Source organism: Tenrec ecaudatus, chromosome 11 (assembly GCF_050624435.1).
Source record: "Tenrec ecaudatus isolate mTenEca1 chromosome 11, mTenEca1.hap1, whole genome shotgun sequence".
Lineage (NCBI taxonomy): Eukaryota > Metazoa > Chordata > Mammalia > Afrosoricida > Tenrecidae > Tenrec > Tenrec ecaudatus.
Window position 1 is genome coordinate 52332044 of NC_134540.1, and position 16935 is coordinate 52348978.

The 16935-nt window shown below is 39.5% G+C and overlaps 1 protein-coding gene across 1 annotated transcript in view; it reads right to left on the reverse strand.

Annotated features, from left to right (window-relative positions):
- The window catches only part of TACR1 (tachykinin receptor 1), a 675223-nt gene that overhangs the window by 217731 nt on the left and 440557 nt on the right, over positions 1-16935 (reverse strand). The window lies entirely within an intron of this gene.

Below are 16935 nucleotides of genomic sequence, written 5' to 3' on the forward strand. Positions count from 1 at the left end.
CTCTATCGAGTGATTTTATTTCTAGGTTTTTATTAGAAGGAAATCACCAGAGATGTACACAGGGACTTTTGTTTAGAAAGGTTGACAGAAGCTTCTTTTCACATAACAGCAAATAATGGAAATAAATTAAATGCTCAATAATAGAGGCTTGGTTAAATAATTGATAACACATCCTAATAACAGGATGTGATCTAGTCAGTAAGAAGCATGTTTTCAAAATTACTTTAGTGTGGGAAAAGTTTATAGCAGATTTCTGAAAGCCACAGAAGCCAGCATATCTAATTTGGTCTCATCTTTGAAAAAATTATTACATAAATTACATTCAAATAGAAAAGCCTGGAAAGTTGTTCAACAAAAGACTAGCAGTAGAAGCATCAAGATGATTAAGGGTTTCTTTCCTCCACATTTCAGTGTCTCCCAGATAGTTTTTGATGAATATCCTTTGTTTAAAGCAAAGAAAAAAATAAAATTTGCAACGGAAAATCTTCTACAATTAGAAACTCAAGGATATACAAAGAGGTAGCCAAAAGAAAACCAGAATTTTTACTTACCCCCAAAACTATGCTATGCATTTAGTTTTTTTAATAAACCAACCCTACCACCTCCAAAGTACTTTCCATTACACTTAATACATTTGTCAATTCTGCTATTCCACTCTTGAAAACATTTTTCAAGCTCTTCTGTTTGGATGGCTGACAGCACCTCCCTCATTTTTTTCTTCACATCTCCTACCTCATCAAATTGCTGTCCTTTGATGTCCCTATTTATTTGCAGGAAAAAAAAGGGGTGTCATGGAGTGGGGTCAGGTAAGTAAGGTGTAAGGGGCAAGAGAGGCATGCTGTTTTTGACCCAAAACTGGCTCACTGAGATGGCTGCATGAGCAGGTGCATTGTCATGGTGGCAAAACAAGTCCTCCATCTGCCACAAATTAGGCCTGTTTTTTTTTTTCTGTCACACCCTGTCCTGCAATCTTTTCAGAACCTCTAAATAGAAAGTTTACTTATGAGTTTGATCTGGTAGAATGAACTCAAAATGCACTATACCCCTCTCATCAAAAAAACAAATGCGAATCATCTTGATCTTTGATTTCACTTGACAAGCTTTGTGTGTGTGTGTGTGTGGGGGGGGCAAGGTAACAATGGCATCGTCCACTGGTTTGATTGGTGTTTGCTTTCAAGGTCATGAGAATAACATCATGTCTCCTCACCAGTAATGACCTTGGGGAAAATGTCTGGGTCACTTTGGAGCTGTTCTTTCATGTTTCCAGTCAACGCTCTTTTCCCTGATCAGTCAGAACCAGTCCTAGTCAGTCAGACCTGGAGGGACAAATTTCCCAGCAGCCCTTTCTCATTCCCAAATCTGTTAAAATTCGATGAAACGAGCTCCAGATAACGTTCCTATCTCTTCAGTGGTCAGTGGTCAGTCTTCAAGCACAAGTGCACACAGTTTGCTGACATCTTTGTTCATTCGGGAAGTTGGCTGATATCCACAACGAGGTTGTCATCAATCGACATTTCACCTTTGAGAAAACAAGAAAACCATTCACACACGAGTTTTTCCCCATAGCGCTGTCCTTGTAAGCTATCTTCAACATTACCACACTTTCTGTGGCATTTTTCCTGAGCAGGAAACAAAATTTCACAACTGCATGCTGTTCTCTTAAATTGGCCCTCACAATACATGAGGTTCGAGGAAAACCGCTGTTACAAAAAAATTCACTGTGACCAGAGAGAACCTTCCCAGGTGACACCACTAGGTGCACTAACTCAGAGTGAGTTGCTGGGTGCTTGCCTAGCAGGAAAATGTGCACAACAAAAGCTCTTCCGAGTGCAGTTTTTTCCCCCATTTTTTAGGAGTGGAGAACACCCCCTCATATGCTGAAAATTTGTATGAGAACAATTGTGATTGAAATTATTTCCTTCATGTATGGAAACAAGCTTCTGGGTGATAACAGAGCTCCCATGTTGTATAAGACCTCTGTAACCAGTTGTATTCTTGAGAGTTTTGTTTATTTGTTTGTTTGTTGGTGCTTCCCGATCAGGCTACAAGCATGCTGACCAAGGCTTCTTCCCTTCCACAACGTTTCAGGGAAATCGTTAGGCTGAACAAGGGGAGCTATTCACTTAGGCCTCCACAGCCTGAGTGATGTCTAAGACTCCGGGCGTTACAGAGACCCTTCAGGAGGCTAGTGCTTTTTAGACTTTGCCATCTTTTCAAGTTCTGAAAATACAGCTATTTCTAGGGCACTGCTGTGAAGCTCATTTCCCTCTCAGCTGAGTGGCTCCGGTGCTAAGGCACCATGCTAAAACCTAGGAAGGCGCTGAGACCAACCAGTTAGATGCGGCTTCAAAATAGAAGTTAGAATGCTATTCTTTTTTTTAATCTAGTTTCTTTGATTTTCAAATAATTCAGGATTAAAGAATTTAGAGATATGGAAAGGGAGAATGAAGAAATAATCACTCTGGCCACACCACTTCCTTCTCTTCTTTTTTTAAATGGGGGATCATACAGTTCTTTTAACAATTCATACATCCATTGTGTCAAGCACATTTGTACATATATTACCATCATCATTTTCAAAACATTTTCTTTCTAATTGAGCCATTAGTATCAGCTCCTCTTTTATCCCTCTCCCCCCCACCCTTCTGAACCTTTGATAAATTATAAATTTTTATTATTTTTATATCTTACAGTGTCCACTGTCTCCTTTCACCCATGTTTTTGTTGTTCGTTCTCCTGGGGAGTGGGTGTTATACGTTGACCATTGTGATTGGCCCCCCATTTCTCCCCCTTCTGCCCCCACTTTTCTCCTACCCTCCTGGTATTGCTATGCCCATTATTGTTTCTGAAAGGTTTTTCTGTCCTGGATTCTGTGTGGGGAGAGCTCTTATCTGTACCAGAGTACAGATGCTCGGGTCTAGTTGGTTTGTAAGGTAGAACTGGGATTATGATAGTGGAGGGGAGGAAGCATTAAAGAACTAGAGGAATGTTTTATGTTTCATCAGTGCTGTACTGCACCGTGGCTAGCTCATCTCTTCCTTGTGACCCTTCTGTGAGAGGATGTCCAATTTTCTACACATGGGTTTTGAATCTCCACTCCAGCCCCGCCTCATTCGCATCGATATGATTGTTTGTTTTGGGTCTTCCGGTGCTTGACACTTGATTCCATCAGCACCTTGTGATCACAGGCTGATGTGCTTCTTCCATGTGGGCTTTGTTGCTTCCCTGCTAGATGGCTGCTTGTTTAACTATAAGCCGTTAAGACCCCAGATGCTGTAACTTCTAATATCCTGGGACAATCAGCTTCCTTCACATTTGCTTATGTACCCATTTTGACTCTAGAGATTGTGTTGTAAAGGTGAGCATCCCAGAATGTCAAGTAACTAGAACAAAATGTCCTTGCATTGAGGGAGTATGTGAGTAGAGACCCAGTGTCTGTCTGCTACCTTGATACTTAACATACAAATATATGTACATGGACCTATATCCCTATCCTTATATATACACATATTTCCATATGTACATGCCTGTATTTATACCTCTACAGCTGTCTTTTGCCTCCTAGTTCTTTCCTTTATTTCCTTTTACTTTTCTGTCCCACTTATCATGTTTGACCTTCATTCGGCTCCCAGTCTCCCAGTAATCCCTCTGGGCTACATTGCACTCGATCAAACCCCAGCAGGTGTTCTACACCCTCCTTATCAATTTTGGATCTCTATTTTTCCTTTGTCCCTGGGTTTCTTGGCTCCACATCCCTTTCCTCTACCTTCCTCTTTCTTCTGTGACCCGGTACCATCAGTCCTGTTCTTTTCAGCTCAGAATTGTTTATCTTGCCTATGTTATATAGACATTAAAAAAAAGAAGAAAAGATGTGTGTGTGCTTGGTGTGTGTGCTTGCTGACCCTTATGAATGCTTTCTGATAGAGTTTGGTGAGTTGCCGGCCCTGCATACCTCTCTGTTAGTTCACTGCTTCGTGGCAGTATGTTGCCTGCAAGGCTTGGTGTACCAGGTTGAAGTCTGCTCCCTCTCTCCGTTTCCTTTGTAGACATAAACATTACCCTCCCTGTGGCTGTGTTAGGGTCCTGTGCCCCCACTGTCCATGTCCTCTTCGCCCCGCCCCTCCTTTTTGGTTGGCTTCCATATGCATACCTTCATGTGTCTAGCCTCTACCAGCGTGCCTGGGCCTTGCCCCCAGAATTTATTCGTTTAGTGGCTTTTCCACTATCCGCCTTGTGCTTTTTAAGCTTACCTCAGTGGATTCATGTTGTACTTGTCCTTTTGTGCTTGACTTACTTTGCTTAGCATAATTTACTCTTCTTATTTGTCATGTGAAAATTTGCAGAGCAAACTAATTTTACATCTACAATCAATGACTTTTAGACATTTCATTTCGTGCTATTAGAGGCGATTCCATCTCTCTGGACTCGCCATTTCCATCCGTCCTTCTTTCCTGTGCCTTTTGCTTTCTCAGCTTTGGATTTGGGGGAAATGCTGCACTTTTGGTCTCAGGTGGTTGGCTATGCTGAGGAGCAAGTTCATCATGGGTACGATTATGTATGGTGGTGTTAGGTGCACTCTAGTTGTTCCTGCTCATCGTGATCCCTTGTACAATATAACAAAACGAAAACAATCCTGTGTCACCCTGAAAATTCTTCCTGTGGTTGACTCCATCCGTGTAACTGCTCTGTCAATCCATCCTGTCGAAGGTCTTCTCCTTTTTCACTTTATAAAACATGATGTTCTTCCCCTGGGACTGGTCTTTCCTGACAAGATGTCCAAAGTGGGTAAGAGGGAGTCTCACCTTCCTTTCCTCTAAGGAGCATTCTGGTTAAGCTTCTTCTAAGACGGATTTCTTTCTTCTTTTCGCAGGCCATGGTACTTTCATAATTCCTTGCAAATATCATAATTTAAATGCATTGACTCTTCTTCGAAAGTTGGAATAAGGTTCAACTTTCCCATCAGATGAAGCAATGAAAATGCCATGGCTTGAGTAGTCAGGGGCACCTTAGACCATCCAAGCATTTCCACAGAGATCTTGTGCAACAGATGGACCCAATGCAATGGGTCCTCTGATCTCTTCGCTGCTGCTTCCAGGAGCGCTGAGTGTGCATCGTAGCAAACTGAAACCCTTCACTTTTCTCTTTCCGTTTATCAGGATGTTACCTGTTGGTTCAGTTGTGAGGGATTTGCTTTTCTTTAGATTGAGTGTTAATCCACAATGAAGGCTGTCTCCTTGATTTTCGACCAGGGCTTCAAGTCATTCTAACGTTCATCAATCAAGGTGCCGGGATCTACATATCACAGTTTGTTATTAAGAAGTGTTCCTCCCATCCTGATACCAAATTATTCTTCATACAGTTCAGCTGCTCTGGTTATTTGCAGTGTTTACAGATTGAACGAGTATGGCAAGAGGTTATAACCCTGATACACACTTTTCCTGATTTCAAACCGTGTAGCATTCCCTTATGCAAAATATGGCAACATTGTCAGATACTGAAGATCTACTGAGTGGAAGAACATTGTCAGAGACAGTGTCAAAAGAATGCCCCTCCCATTGGAAGGCACTGAGATATGATGGAGGAGTAGCTGCTTTCTCAACGCAGACTGGCTGATGTGGACAGGAATGGGATGAAGCCGAGGGGGGCAGAGCCTTTGGGATCTTCATTTATTGATGGGCATAACTGAAGGTGAAAAGAAACAGCTGCAAAAATCTACTAATAAATCAACTTGAAATGAACACTGTATGAATCTAGTAAAATGGGAATTGACAAAAATGAAATGGAACGCACAAAACTTGATATCCTAAGGGTTAGTGAGCTGGAATAGACTGGTATTGGCTATTTTGAAACAGAAAATTATATGGTTTAATATGCCAGCAATGGTACAATCAAGAAGAATAATGTCTTATTTCTTGTTACAAAACAACATGTCAAGATCTATCTTTAAGGGTGTTGCTGTCTGTGATAGGATTATAACTATCTGCCTTCAAGGAAATCCATTCAATAGAACTATTATTCAAATTTATGCAGCAACCATAAAAAGTAGCGAGGAAGAAATTAAAGAATTTTATCACTGCCTTCAGTTGGAAATTGTTAAAACAGGAAATCAAGAACCATTGTTAATTTTTGGTGATTGGAATGTGAAAGTTGGAAACAAAGAGGATTTGGAAAATATTGTCTTGGTGATAGAAACAAATCTGGATAATGCATGATAGAAATTTTACTGAAAATGAGGAGCCCTTGAAACACTTGCTGATGAAGACCCAAGTCCTCCCAACTGGACCCATAATAGTAGCATCATGATAAACTGAGAAAATTTTGAAGTTGTTAAATAATTTTCCTTGCTTGCGTCCACAATCAATGCTCATGGAAACAACAGTCAGGAGACCAAATGAAGCACTCACTCTATTGGGTACATCTGCTCATGATACCTCTTTAAAGTATTGAAAAGCCAGGATGTTATTTTGAGAACTAAGATGCGCCGTGATATTTTGAATTGCCTCATGTGCATGTGAAAGTCGGACACTGAATAAGGAAGACTGAAGAAGAATCGATGCATTTAAACTATGATTCTTCCAAAGAACATCAAAAGTACTATGAGCTGCCAAAATAACCAAAAAGTCTGTCTTGGAGTAGGTACACCCAAAATGTTCCTTCGAGGAAAGGATGGTAAGACTGTTACACACTTTGGACATGCGGTCAGAAGAAGCCAGCCCAGGAGATGGACATCATGGCCGGTAAAGTAGAGGGTGAGTTAAAAAAGAGGCAGGCCTTCCTTCAATTGACAGTGGCTGCAGCAATGGGCTCTAGCTATTGAGAGTGGGGCGGGACCAGGTGTTCTTTTCTTCTCTTGTGTGGACTGCCATATAGGTCATAAGCTAAGTGGATGGCCCCTACCAACAACATCGTAGACCTGTTATCTGATTGAAAGTTGGGTGGACTATATTCTCCTAGGAAACTAGTCATTTCACCTGGGTTTTCAAAATAATCTCTTCTGATTTTTAAACTGTCTCTGTTTTCATTATTTTCTCCTCATAATTGTTGTGCGCGCTATGGTTTCTTTAACTAGCAGTTTGTCTATACTTGATGTGTTCTTAAACTAGCACTTTACCATATTAGTTTTATTTTCTACCTCGCTAATTGCTTCTTTTATATTTATTATTGTCTTCTTCATTATGATTTTTAAAAAATCCTTCTTTGGCATTTTAAGTTGGGGATTTAAATCATTCTTTTCAATTCTTTCACTTTTAGAAATTAAGATAGCATATTTCAGACTATGAATGTTCCTCTGATCATTGCTTTTATTTTATCCAGTAGGTTCTGTAAATGGTATTTTTCAGAATTCCTAAAATATGATATTGTATTATATTGCATATCATTATATTTTAGAAATTCTACAACTTTTGTTTACATCTACCCATTTACCAGGAGTTGTTTTAAAATGGATTTATAAAAGTAGTTTTTGGTGGAAGAAATATTAACATTTTATAATTATTTTCTCATTGTGGTTGTGGTAGTTACATAATCTGGTGTCAATTTGATAATTCAGAGTGAAGGGGTGGAGCCTAGCCTGTCAATCAGATCATAGCCAATGAGGTCTCTGCATAGACATGGCCTTCTCCTGAGGATTCCAGGAACTTTGGTATTCCTCCTTGGAGACAGACTCTCTCAGCTCATTCCCTACATGCAAAACATGCCAGTGGAGAAGACACATGGAGAGAGACTGATGGAGCCAATGCCACTGGATCCCCAAGACTTCCCTCCCACTGGCCTGTGATCTTTCTGCATTTGGCGTCATTGCATGTGTTCGTGAGTCTGAAGAGGACTTTATAGATAGGCATTAGATATGGGTTACTATCGGATTTATGGACTTGATCTGGACTGACTGGGACATTTTTTAAATATTCAATTGCTCTTGTATATAAAGCTCTTTCTTATACTCATATGAGTGTATAAACATATAGTCTTCCCTGACTAACACAATGGTACATTCAGAAAATATTTTGTATTATTGTGTTTTAATGACTATTTTGTATTTATTGCACATAATGTAGGGTCACTTTAATAAATGTTTTGCATGTTACCTTTTTTGTGTTTGTTTTCTGACCTTAAGCTGATGATTGTGTATTAACTTCTATTTGTAGAGTAGATCCTTCATTGCTTCTTAAATCTCCTGTTATCTATTTATGAAGATAGTTGGAGTATTTTGGTACAGTGATAATATTTATAATTCTTATGTCTTTAGTTCTGAATAATATGCTTTGATATTATAAAAATATCCCTCTTTGTTGTATTTAACACTTTGTGGGCAGTGGGGGCGTGAACTCTGACTTACTTGATGTCAGGATTTTAATTTCTTGTTTCTTTTTGTTTGTATTTTTCTGATACCACTTTCCTGAGTAATTTTGTTTCATGTGTGCCTTTGATATATTAGAAGGGGTTGGGTTTATTTTTATGAACCAAAGTGAAAATTTTATTCATATTGAATGATACTGCTGACATATGTGGTTGGCCTGTGTTTGTGTCTGTGACAGAGTTTATATTATTTTTAAGTATCTTTTCCTACATGATCTGTTTCCTTTAAAAACAATTTTTCTATTTAGGAGTTGATTTTTAGGCAGGTACCTTTATACTAGAGCTCTGGAGGCATTGTGGGTTATGCATTAGGCTGCTAATCACAAGGTCAGCAGTTTGAAACCATCAGCTTCTCTGCAAGAAATAGGTAAGGCTTTCTACTCACACAAAGATTGACAGTCTCAGACACACACAAGAGCAATTCTACTCTGTCCTAAAAGGTCACTACACATCAGAAATGACTTGATGACAGTGAACTGGTTTATTTTTTGGGATGTTTATACTGGTACTTAAAAAACAATGCTGTTTGTATACATATTGTTGTTATTAGGCTCCAACCTACGGCAGCCCTAGATAACCGAGAACACATGTGGCGGACCTGCGCCATCTTCACCATGGCTGGCATCTTTGAGTCTATCACGGCAGCTGCTGTGGCACCAGGGCTCCTCGTTCATGTGAGTGTCTTCCATTGCAAAGGCTCCTCGCTCAGCATGCTATTGGACCGTCTTCTGTTGTGAGTCATAGATTTTTCATGACTGATCTTGGGAAGTAGATCACTAGAACTTTCTTTCTATACTGTTTTAGTCCGGTGTTCTGCTGAAACCTGTGCAGCATGGACAGCACTGCTGCTATTTCAAGTACCAGTACCATAGCTCCTAGCACCAAAACAACATGCAAATCACCACAATATGATAAACTCACAGATAAAAAAACTCACTAAGTCAATTCAGACCCATAGTGACCATATATGACAGAGCATAACTATTACACAGGGCTTTTTCTCACTGCCATTGAGTCAATTCTGACTCATGCTGACCCAGTAGGGCAGGGTAGATGAACTCCTGTGGATTTTTGAGACTATAATTGTTTATGGGAGTGAAGAGCCTTGTCTTTCTCCCAAGAAGCAACTGGTGGATTTGAACTACAGGCCTTCAATTAGCAGTCCAGTGCATAACCACTACACCACCAGGGCTTTCCTAGGCCACACATAATTCTTATGGAGCAGATTTCTGCATCTTTTCTTCCATAAAGCTGTGGGTGAGTTCAAATTGCCAATTTTTGGGTTAGCAGCTCCCTGCTTAAACATTGAGCAACCAGTGATTTCTTTGTTGCTTATATAGTTTTCTAATATTTGGTTTATCAAATTGAAATGATATTCTGTGACTGTTATCTATTATTAATCAGGTAGCAATGAACTCTTGTGATTAAGTTGAGTCATACTAAAATATTGTTTATGTAGAGAAAAATTGGTTGATTAGCAATAAATTCACATAAAAACTCACTGTCATCAAGCTGATTCTGACTCTGACTCATTGTGTCCCAAATGGAACACAGCAGAACTGCTCCTGTAGGTTTCTGAGGCTTTAAATCTTTAAAGGAGCAGAAATCCGATCTTTCTCCCAAGGAATGGCTAGTGGATTTGAACCACTGACCTGGTTAGCAGCCCAATGTGTAAGCCACTATGTCACCAGAGAGCCAATTCCATGTAGTTCAACCTAATAGTACTTTCCCTTTCCCTTCTTACTTTGTTCCATTTTACAGCTAGGTAGCAAGACAGGGAGTTGTGCCTCTCCATGCCTACGGCTCCCTACAGGAAGTTGAAAGCCGCTGAAGGCTAAGGGGCATGCGCCAAATCAGGCCCCTAGCCAGGGGGCTGGTATACCTAGGGGGCGGTACACCTGGATTGGCCCAATCTAGGTCAAGTGGGCTTAATTCAACCAATGGCGTCAACCAATATCGTCGACCATGCCTCCCAGTCATAGGTCCCAAAAGGCTAGAACCTGGAGACCATGGCCTCTTTCCCGCAGCTCCACTGCCTTCCGCTCAGCCTGATTCGGTTTCTCTCTCTCCAGCCTCATGTCACCACGTGTGGGGATGCAATCCTGTGTTCAGTTAACAGTAAAACCCGAAACTTCTTCTATCCTTTCTAAAAACTCACTTGGATCACAAACCAGGCTTCAGCGTGATTTCCTCCTCCTGAGAAGCCAAGAATCTAGGTATTTGTCACCCAAGGATTCTAACATTTCTAATCTAGACAAAATATTGAACATTTATGCATTATTCTTGAATCTTTACTTCCATATTTGTTTTGGGCTCGTCATCTATAATTAAATATATTAAATGTTCACATGGACAATTTTGCTGATGTTTCTGCAGTAGTTTTTCATTTGTAAATACTTCCTTCTCATAGAAGGGCTGATGAGTAGAATCTTACTCCCCCCTTTTCAGGAGAAGCAGTTAAGTTTGGTGGTTTCGTTTTGTGTTCTTAATAATTTTATGGATGATAATTAATCAATCGTTCAATTGTATTAATGGGCGTTGTCTATTCATCAAGCATCATCATCAATTTTGGAATATTTTCTTCCTTCTTGTACCCATTGCTGTTTACTCATTACTCTTTCCTCCCTTACCTCTTTTTCTGTGTTCCCTGGTAATTATTAATCCTGTTACTGTTTTCATAGATTGACCCATTCTGACTTCCTTGTACAGAAAACCATACAAACAAAGATTAACAACAACAACAAAAGGACCAAGCAACAACAATGGCTAAAGAAAACAGAGAAATCTCAATCAAAAAGAAAGCAGATGATATATTAAGCAAACAAAATCCAAAATAAATTCAAAATAGGGTAAAATATATATCCAATGACAAGCTGTTACATTCCAGCTCAAGGCCAATTTACAATGTTTTCTTGCCTGATATTAAGATTATTCACCCACCACTTGTCTGTCAGGTTTCTTGTACTGTGGTGGCGTGTGTGTTGCTGGGATGCTAGAAGCTATGTCAATGGTATTTGAAATGCCAGGAGAGTTACTCAAAGTGGACAGGGTTCAGCGAAGCTTCAAGACAAGGAACAGACAATGAAGGACATGGCTGCCCACGTCAGAGGAAGCAGCTATTGAATATGCATAGCATGAAAAGGTGGTCAGATACTGAAGGCCTAATGAATGAAAGCAAAACACTGTTGGAGATAGTGCCAGAGAGGGCCCCCCTCAGGCCAGGAGGCACTTGAAATGTGACAGAGGAGGAGCTGCTTTATCAAAGTAGAGTTGACCATGATGATATATGAATGGAGTAAAGTCGGTGCGCATGGAGGCTTCCGGATCTTCATTTGTTTATGGGGCACAACTCAAGATAAGAAGAAGCAGCTGCAAACATCTAATAAGTGGAACTTGGAATGTATGAAGTATGAATTTAAGAAAATTTCAAGTTGTCAAAAATGAAATAGAATGCGTAAAGCTCAATAGCACAGGTTTCTGTGAGCCGAAATGGATTTGTATGGTCCATTTTGAATCAGAAAATCATAGGGTTTACTATGCTGGGGATAACACCATCAAGAAGAATGGCATTCCATTCCTGGTCAGATAGGACTAGGAACTCTATTTTGAAGTGCAGCGCAGTTTGTGATGGGATTGCATGCATCTGCCTACAAGGACCCTCTATCAATACAAATAGCATTCAGATTTATGCAGCATTTACTAACGCCAGTGATGAGTAAAACGAAGAATCCTACCACCATCTTCAGCCCAAAATTGATCAAACATGCAATCAGGATGTGATCATAATTATTGGCGATTGGAATGCAAAAGTCAAAAACAAAAAGAATGAGTGTTTGGAGAATATGGTCTTGGCGATAGGAAGGAAGCTGGAAAGGACATGATATAATTTTGCAAGACCCAGGACTTGTCCATAGCTAAGACCTTTTTTTCAACACAAAAGGTGACTAGACAGGTGGACTCCTCCAGGTAAGATACAGAGAAATCAAATTGACTACATCTGTGAGAAGAAAAAATGGAGAACCTCAATATTAGCAGTTAAAACTGGGCCAGCGACTGACTGCAGGACAGACCATCAATTGCTCCTGTGTAAGTTTAGGATACAGCTGAAGAAAATTCAAGCATCCATGAGAGCCAAAATATGATCTTGAATATATTGTACCTGAATTTTGAGAATACTTCAAGAACAGCTGTGCTCCATTGAACACTAATGGCAGAAGACTTGATGAGCTGGGAGACGACAAGAACATCACACATGAAGAACACAGAAAGTCATTACAAGACAAGGAAGACAGAAAAGATCAAAGTGGATGTCAGAACATATCACGAGACTTTCCTTATTCATAAAAATTAGTAGTTCAAAAAAGGAAATGGAACAAAGGATGAAGTCAAGCTGAATAGTGAATTTCGAAGGTCAGCCTGAGCAGACAAAGTCAACTAGTATAATGAAATGTGCAAAGACCTAGAGTGAGAAAACCAAACGGCAGGAACACACGCAGCAGCAGACCTTAAACTGAAAGAACTCAAGAAAAAACTCAAGCCTTAGGTTGCTGTCTAGAGAGATTATTGGGGCAGAATATTGACTGGTGCAGGAAGCATCAAAGGAAATGGAAGGAATGATTTTCACTGTACCCGAAAGAACAAGTGCACAGTCCACCCTGTCACGAGGAAGCAAAAGAGCAATGGTACTGAAAGAAGTCCTACCTGCATTGAAAACCATAAACAATAGCCAAAAATAAAGCTCCAGGAATTGGTGGAATGTCAATGGAAATGTTTCAATGAGCTGATAAAACACTGGAAACATTTACTCACCTATGCCAGGAAATTTAGAAGAGAGCTACTTGTTCAACTGACTGAAAGAGACCCATATTTGCACCCATTCCAAAGAAAGGTGACCAAACTATAGAACATTATCATTAATGTTACTTATAAGTAAAGCTTGCTGAACATATGCAGTAAATTGATAGGGAGCTTTCAAAGGTGAAGACCCGATTCAGAAATATATGTTATTGACTGTGCCAAGGCATTCAAATGCATGGATCATAACAAATGAGTAACCTTGTGAAGAATGGGAATTGCAAACTGTTTTATTGTGCTCGTGTCGAACTTGTAAATGAATCAAGAAGCAATTGTGCAAACAGAACAAGGGAATACTTAAAGGTTTAAAATTGGCAAAGGTGTGCTTCAAGGTTGTAGCTCTCAGCATACTTATTCCATCTGTCTGCTGAGCAAACCGTCAGAGAAGCTGGTACATAAGAAGCTGCATCAGGATTGGTGGAAGGCTTATTAACAATCCGTGATCTGCAGATGATCCAACCTTGTTTGCTGAAAGTTAGGAGGACTAGAAGCAATTGCTCATGAGGTCCTTCACTATGACTTACAATTCAATGTAAAGAACACCCACATCCTTAAAACTGTACCAATATGATAAATGGAGAAACGATTGAAATTGTCAAGGATACTGTCTTGCTTGGGTCCACAGTCAATGCTCATGGAAGCCGCAGCCAAGAGAACAAAAGACATTAGGGGAGTCTTCTGCACAAGACCTTTTAGATTATTGAAAGCAACGACGGTACTTTGAAGACTAAGGTGTGCCTGACCCAAGTCATGGCATTTTCAATTGCCTCATATTCATGTGAAAGTTGCACATTGAATAAGGAAAACTGCAGAAAAGATCACTGCGTTTGAATGGTGGTTCTGCGGAAGACGATTGAAAGTACTGAGGACTGTAGAAAGGGCGAATAAATCTATCTTGGAAGAAGAATGACCCGAGTGCTCCTTAGAGGAATGATGGTAAGGCTTCTAGATTCTGGAGAGATCACTATGAGATACCAGTCCCTGAGCAGGACATCATGCTTGGAAGAATAGAAGGGGCGTGTAAAAGAAGGCCCTCAAGCAGATAGGTGGACACTGTGGCTGCAACAAATGGCTCAGCATGGGTGCAATTATGAGCGTGGTGCCGGACCAGGCTGTGTTTAGTTTTGTCGTGTCTAGGTTTGTTATGGATGGGAAATGGCTCGATAGCAGGTAACAATAATACCAGTAATGCTATTCACATTACTAGACTGTGGTCACTGATGATTCACTGGAGACAAAATCCTTTCAGAGATCCTGCAAATTAATTTTGGCCTCTAATAGTATCAGTAACTTTCTGCAAGCTGAGTGTTTAGAATTTAGGCTTTGTTCCCATTCCCTCCTCAATGTTTCGATTTTATTCTTTACAATCTTTGGGTCACACAGACTAGCGTGCTTCTTTTGTGTGTACCTAAGTGACTCCTTGTTTTGAGAGAAGGCTATTTGTTTCTGATAGGGGAGTACCACTGATTTTATCACCATACATTTGTGTAGCAATCATATTTCCAATAGTTTCATATTGAGGGCGAGTACTGAGCAGGACCATATCACAAGAACTAATTGTTCTTATATTACAGCTATGATCAAGTGGGAGCTCAAAATGCATTCATCTCTCAATGGCTGATGCCTGTCTCTTCTTCACTTTAAAGACATCACTCTCCTTTTTCAGAGTCCATCAGAAATCATCTCTATGGGGCAGAAGGCAATTCCATTAATAGTATCATTATTTTAGCCAATGGTAGAGAATTTAAAACTTGTGAAAAGAATTTTATACATGCATAAGGCACCTTAGTAGACAACAACACATGAGTGGTTATGTTAGACAGCTTGAAAATTTGACCCTGGTCACACGAACCAGGAGGGGTGGAGAAATGGCAAGCCTTTCAGTAGCACTCCTTTGCAAAGGCAGAGTCAGGCCTTGTAACTAACGCATGTCACACAAAAGCAGAAAGCGCATGCAAACAGCTAGTAAAGGCTGGTCCCAGATCGCCATTTACTGGTCACCCTCAAAGCAATGGAGCCCAAACAAACTAAAGCCCCACAGCCACCAGTTCCCTAACCCGTGACAGTGATCATCTGCTGCTTCCCCCACTAAAGCAGTGCTTCTCAACCTTCCTCATGCCGCCACCCTTTCATACAGTTCCTCATGTGGTGGTGACCCCCAACCATAAACTTATTTTTGTTGCTACTTCATCACTGTAATTTTGCTACTGTTATGAATTGGTTGACCCCTGTGAAAGGGTTGTTGAACCCCTAAAGGGGTTGCAACCCAAGGTTGAGAACCGCTGCCCTCAGGCATTTCAGTTTTAAATTCAAGGGAGTGTTTCAGTTCCTGAGAACTGCTGGAGGGAAGGTGACCAGACGTCCCATTTTTGGAGGGACAGTCCCAATTTTTAACAATTTGTCTTGCGTCCCGCGGCGTTTTAAAAAAGCCCCGATTTTGGGAAAGACACACGACGAGCTAGGGAACGGCGGGAGAACGGGAAGGGAATATACATAACGCCTAACGCCACTCAGACAGCCGCTGACTTGTTGCCCGTACATGTGGAAAATATGGTTATTAAAATATATTCTTATTTCTATATGTACACTGTGCGCGTTGAAATCCTTAAAGAATTTTGTGAAACTGCGGGAGTCGAATATCAGAAAATACTTGGATACAGTAAAAACGCGCTGTTAGCTCTTTTGCCAGATGTTGAAAGAATTTTGAAAACATACGATACTTTGAGATCCTACTTTCTATCACAGGATAAATGTTCTAGAATTTTAGAAGAGTTTTTTGAAAAAGAATCTTCTAAAATTTGGCTAGAATTTGTACACAATCAAGCAGCTCTTTTTTCAAAATGCTATAAAACTTATTGAAGGTGACAAAATTTCGGTAATCAAAGTAGAAAATGAAGTTAATAATTTAAAATTTCAGTGTCAAGAGCGGTTAGAAAATAATTTTCTTCCGTTAGCTATCCATAATAGTATAAGCCAGCTAGAAGAACAAGGTGCAATAAATCATGCAGATATCATGAATCATGTTAAAAAGTTCTATAGTAACTGCATAGATTATTTAGAAGAGTGGACGGTATATTACAATGATATTGAACATTTTCATTGGGTTACATTAAAACAAGAACTTAATTGGAATGATGTGCAAAAATCATTCAATCATATTACTAAAAATTTCCCATATAGTAATATTTCCAAAAATTATCTTTTAAATGAGGTTTCATTATTAAAAAATATATTGATAAAGAAAAGGTTAAATCTTGGGCATCAGCAAAAATCACAATAGAGAACAAATGGTTAGAAATATGTTATCATTTTGAAACAAACCATGTCCCATACAATAATGCACTAAAAATTGTGGAATATGCACTGTCCTTACCAGGAACTAATGCTGCGACTGAACGTGTTTTTTTTAATGGTAAATAAAGTGTAGACATCAGAAAAATCAAAATTAAGTGTTGAGACTTTGAAAACCATTATGTGTGAAATATAATTTAACAAATTCTTGTGAAAAATTTCATGACCTTGTAAACAACAGCAATCTACTAAAAGAAATTCACTCAAATGAGAAATATGCCAAAGAATAAAATAATAATATACATAATTTTAATGTATTATATTTGTAAATTGTACTTATGTTGAAATTAAAAAATATATTATAATACTATTTTTGTGTTCTATGAAAATTTTTGTTGCTCCATATAGACCACATTTTTAATCAAGAATCCTCCC